This window comes from Astatotilapia calliptera, chromosome 7, assembly GCF_900246225.1.
Source record: "Astatotilapia calliptera chromosome 7, fAstCal1.2, whole genome shotgun sequence".
In the NCBI taxonomy this organism is placed as follows: domain Eukaryota; kingdom Metazoa; phylum Chordata; class Actinopteri; order Cichliformes; family Cichlidae; genus Astatotilapia; species Astatotilapia calliptera.
The window spans coordinates 20,234,937-20,240,393 of record NC_039308.1 but is presented as its reverse complement, the minus strand read 5'-3'; the positions used below and the strand labels follow the sequence as shown (position 1 = coordinate 20,240,393).

Here is a 5,457-nt window from a genome sequence, read left to right as displayed (position 1 = left end):
TTTGTAGGTCTGCTTCTCATCATGTCCATTAGTGTCAGCTGTGTCCACCCCTGCATGTCATCTCCTCAGTACCTAGTGTGTATTTATAGTGTGTGTTGGCTTCTGTTCATCGTTGGATCGTCTGTGTTTCTTGGTGTAACTACGTCTCTCTGCCTTCTCCGCTCCCCGTTTCATGCTTAGGTTTGTCATTTAGTTTTCCCAGTCTAGGTTTTTTCAGTCATTCGTCTTTTCTCACTGCCTGTTCAGTCGCTCCACTTCTGTAAATAAAACGTCACTCTCATCACCAGTCAACTGCCTGCATTTTGGGTCCTTTTCCTCCTATACCACACGGCTCACCCCGCCAGCCGTGACAAAAACACAATGTGATAACTTGCAAAATCCATAAACTCACATTTAGAACACAGAACCACATGCAGCACACCTCAAAAGAGTTGGGACAGGGGCATGTTTGCCACTGCAAATTGTTTCATCGTTTCAGTGGGTGAAAAGTCTGAACTGCAGGCAGGCCAGTTCAGCATCCAGAGTCTTCTACTGTTCTAACAGATGCAGTATGTTTTTTAGCATTGTCTTGCTGAAAAATGTCAGTACTTCCCATATATATTTCAGAGTGGACCGGATCGCACGTGAGACAATATGTTGCCTTAAAACTTGTATATACTGTGCCTTTCAGCATTGATGGTACTTTATCCAGATCTGCAAGCTGTTAGTTTCCAGGCAATAATGCAAAATCTTGAACTGAGCAGTGATAGCAAGTCAGATGGTTGCTTTGCTATTTACTCCAGAGAATGAGAAATCCATGTTTTCCAAAAGGAATATCAAATAATAATTATTTTGGCCCCAGAACAGTTTTATACTTTGTCTATTCTAAATGAGCATTCGGACCTGCCAGGACTGAGCAGGGGCATTGAAGCTGGAGGAATGGGCGACTCAGAGTCCATTTGCCCCACAGTCATCAAAAGTTAGACCACTTAGGGTGATGTTATGGATGTCACTGGCTGGGGACTCTGACACTGAAAACCTAATCTCTTTTAAAGATAAAGAGTCCTTTATTGTTGCTGTACTCAGGCATTGCACAGTGAAACTGGAAAAAATGGAGAACTAATAGCTGCTGCGTGTGTGCCCCGCCATCTTTACAACCCAAAGAGATATGTGGCTCCTTAGCAGATGGGGCTGGACAGGGAAGCAGTAGCTTGATAACTGCATCGGTGACGGCATGTGCAGGCAGCCTGAAATGGCAGTGAAGTTAAGCTTTTCTGGTCCAGGAGCATAATTGAGTTGAACAGCTGCAGTGACAGAGAGAAGCTTGACTGTAGAGGTGAGGAGGAAGTGTGTCCTTCAACAGAGTTACCAGTGTTTGATAGTTCACACTGAAGGGCTTTCCTACAGTGTCTAGTAATGCACAATGTTTTCATGAAATGTAAGCATCCAGAACTTCTAACTGAATTACCTTGTGATATGGGTTGTGGGATTCCTTCACACCAAGTGAGTATTTTTGATTTAGGCTCCTCAAATGCAAAACCTGAGTCCAAAGGGTCCATTGTTTGGTCAGATTGTACTGTTATGTGTGCTGCAAAAAAACCCCAAATGCAGAACACTTGATATAGAACTAAAAAAAAAAAAACAACAACAAAAAACTTTATTTAGGTGGAGTAAGGAAAAAGGCTCAAGACACAGGTGATCTGACAAAGTATGAAGTAGACACTATGACTATATACACACCGAAGGTAATGAGGCCAGAGTGGGAACACCTGGAGAACAAAATACAGCTGAACTAGATCTAATAATGAGACATGCTGTAGCAAATAAAACTAGACCTGAGGCATAGAAGACAAATGACTATCAAAATAAAACACTGTAACATAGTAGAGAAACATGTAAGACAGTGCGAAATACATAACAAAATACAACAAGATGCTTAAAGAGGCCAGATTAAGTAAAAGCATAGAATCTAATAGGAATAACTCTAGACACACAGAAAACAAAATACAAAGTAGCAAAAGTCAAAATACAGAGCAATTACTATGATGAAATTAGGGAATTAAAAAAAACCTGTGACACTATAAGCTAAGGACTCCTAATAACCAAAACAGGCACATTTTAATTTAAAAAAAAATTCAAGGTCAGAAGACTCAAAATTTCAGCTTTCAAAAGAAGGGCTTTGATGGATTTCCATGACAGCATCATGTCTATTTTAAATTCAGTGTCACCTGAAAGTACAGGTATGCACTGAAAAAATGAGAATTGGCAGGCTTTTGAATTTGCACAAATGAATTTAGTTAATGCTACACAAGCCTCTCATGTTTCTCTTATTTACATGATTAAATAAAGTACCATTTACTTGATTATAAACAATACTGAGACTACTCATTTTTCTTTCATTGATTTAAAATGACTAAATTAGAATACTAAAACCATTGTAATCATGTTTGACCACAACCGGAAATGATGCAATATATTCAAAGACAACAACTAAATGTGATTGGATAATAAGACCTACCTTATCCAATAAGACAACAACATAATTTAAGGAGAGCACAATTGACCGCCAGATGCTGGAAGACTGTTCAGCCACATGCAACCTTTGGCACTGAGTCAGGCATAGTGAGAAGGTAAGTAATTTAAATACATTTGTTTTAGTTGGGTACGTTTTCACAGAATTGTTGTAGTGCATGCTATATGAAACGTAATCTGTAATGCATCTACATGTTGTTTTTACAGTGCTAGCTAAAGTTGGTATTAGCTTTGTGGCTAAAGCTGAAAAATATTAACAAATTGCACATAGTCGGGAGAAAGCAGCTGTTGTGGGTCAGATATGGAATTTATGCATGTGACAGAGAGCACTGACGTTTTTATGGCTTAGCAAGTTAAAACGTCACTGAGAGAGCAATAGTGTTTGTGTTACTCGTGCTAGCTATGGCTACATTGGCTAATTAGTCTGGCTGTAACCGTCAGAGTTTCAGAAGCTGGGAGGGCCACAGTGCCATACCTTAATTATTGCTGATGACATGCACTCAAGTTATAATAAGGATCCTGCCACCTTAGACGTGGGTTTAAGAACCTGTGCCCATAAATGCCAAATCATTTTTCCATTTAGTCATTGTTTTAGGTGAAGTGTCACTTACTTGACTATTCTATTGGTCACGGCCAAATAATACAGCAGATATCTACAAGGAGATAAGTTTGTTCAACAGACTATGTCTTATTAAGTGATGTATTGTGAATTTTCCAACATCGGCCCAAAACAAATTAGGACCCTTTCCCCCCCTCTTTTTTTTCTAGTTTGTGTAGAACATATGTGAGCTGCTTCTCAAAACATTATGTATAAATGAGGGAAAGATTGGTACTTTAAAGAAACCATTGATGCTCTTCTGGACTGGAATACCTTTTTTCAATTAAAATTAATGTTTTTTGTGATGGTGGAATTTTTACCTTTATGATTACAGAAGTCAAAACATCAGATGATGATAGCTTACCATCTAAACTCCCCATCTCTTGGCAAGTCTGAATTAGAGAGCTCAGCTGTATCGGCCTTTCTAGTGGATTTGCTTAAAGAGGAGATAGCTTAAGTCATTAGGTACATATTCCCTGACATTCTAGAGGTCAACCTTGCACAGTGTGTGACATAAAGAGTATAACTTATAGAAATGGAATGGTACTGGCCCAAAGGGCAGCAGGTGGATTGCCAGAATACTGAAAAACCATATCTGCATTGTACCACAGCATATTCTACATTGTCAGAGAGCTTGGTGGCTGGTACAGAGAGCACGACAGAGCTTTTGAGCTCCGCCCAGTATCCACAAGAATATTCACTCTCGCTTCACTCTGTGAACTCCTTGATACTTATCCATTGGTTGACTATGAGATTGGATCAGTCCACATTGTGACTTTAAAAAGGCATATAGAAGTAAAAGGTGTTCATATAAGTGTAATAGGTTCAGTCGCATGTATTTCATTAGATAAATTCTTCTTTTTTATGTCTGATCTTTATAACTTTGAGTATTGGGTATGGATAGCTTTATGAAAACTAAACTGAAAGGATTCTTTCTGAATATGTAATTCTTTTTTGCCTACAGAGTCCTATGGTCCTAAAGACTGTTTTGGCTGACAGAACCTGTCGAAGGCTCACTCTCTAATGGAGCGCCTGAATCAACTGAGGATCTCATCGTTGAAGTCAAGAGACAGTGTTGTCTTCAGGGCAGTTTCAGACTTCAGTTTATGGATTCCTTGTTTGGGAATGAGTTTCTTAACCTTACCTCAGTTTCAGAAGTAGCAGACAAGGGGACTCTTAAAGCTATTGACATGTCAAAGCCCACAACATGGACATAAAAAAGAGTAACAGAGTTGGTGAAACTCAAGATGGAAAAGACTTTTTCATACAGAAGACATGAAGTTGTTCATGATGCACCAATGGTGGAGGCTTTCATGGCAAGATGGCCTGCTCTATTTGATTTCCATGAGGTAAGGTTTGCCTCATACACGGTGTTCTTGTGGTATTAGCCTAAAATGGTTAAGGCACAGTTGTTATTTGACAGCCCATTTCTTCAGCATGAGTGATTGCGGCCTTCTTCCAGGTATTAAACCTTTGAAGCTCATTTCTCTGTGCTCATGTTTTCAGATCAACGCTGAGTTTAAGAGAATTGCCACCATCCCCCCTCAGACAAAGTTCCTGGCTCAGCTGGATCTCCACTTGGACAACCTGGTGAAGTTGGTCAACAGAAGAGGAGAGCTTGGACTAATACTGAAAAGAATTGTGGCATAAATGGATAATGTAAGTGATAAAGCCTCAACATTCACTTAACACGATCCTCTTTGGATGAAATTTTATAATTGTGGAAGATTTCAAATGTTTCCCATGATAAATTCTCTCATTTTGTATTTTTACATCTGCTTGTTTTTTTTAACCTTCACTTTGTCAACTTATTATTAATTGCCAGTAAACCTATTATTAATTTGTGTGCCTTTACTTTAAAAACATTAATGTAAAGTACACTATTAAAACTTAAATGAAGGACAAGAGCTGAATGAAGATGCTAATTACATACATTTCATTTCAGTGTGAAGATGTTGATGCTGAGTGTGTTAAGGGAGTGTGTATCTACATGGGTGAAGACCCTGGCATGCTTATCCAGGAGTATGTGGTATGTACTTGTGTTTTTTTTTTTTTCTTTTTGGACTTTCCACAGTGTGTCATATTATTTACTTGGAAATGACTAACATGGCTTCTTTTTTACAGGGCATGGAAGAACGTGCCATCAGTGAGACTGTTGAAGACACCACTGTTTGAATTTATCTTCTTAAAGAGCAAGCTTCAGCAGATGAACAAGAGTTGTCCTTGCAGGCATCAGGGTGGCGAAGACTTTGGATAATGTAGCATTTGCTGTGATAATGCTATTTGGACTCATGTATGCATTAAACCTTGCCTACCCTGCTGACCTTCGCTACAACTTTGACGTTTTC

General features: G+C 39.0%; 1 long non-coding RNA gene across 1 annotated transcript in view; it reads left to right on the top strand.

Moving 5' to 3' along the window:
* Positions 1 to 1,431: 1,431 nt before the first annotated feature.
* Positions 1,432 to 5,457, top strand: part of LOC113025671 (uncharacterized) — a 4,570-nt gene continuing 544 nt past the window's right edge. The window contains exons 1-4 of the long non-coding RNA XR_003272823.1: positions 1,432 to 4,458; positions 4,616 to 4,768; positions 5,055 to 5,138; positions 5,234 to 5,457. The exon at positions 5,234 to 5,457 is cut by the window's right edge and continues 544 nt beyond it. This is a non-coding gene — a long non-coding RNA (uncharacterized LOC113025671). The remainder of the gene's footprint in view (positions 4,459 to 4,615; positions 4,769 to 5,054; positions 5,139 to 5,233) is intronic.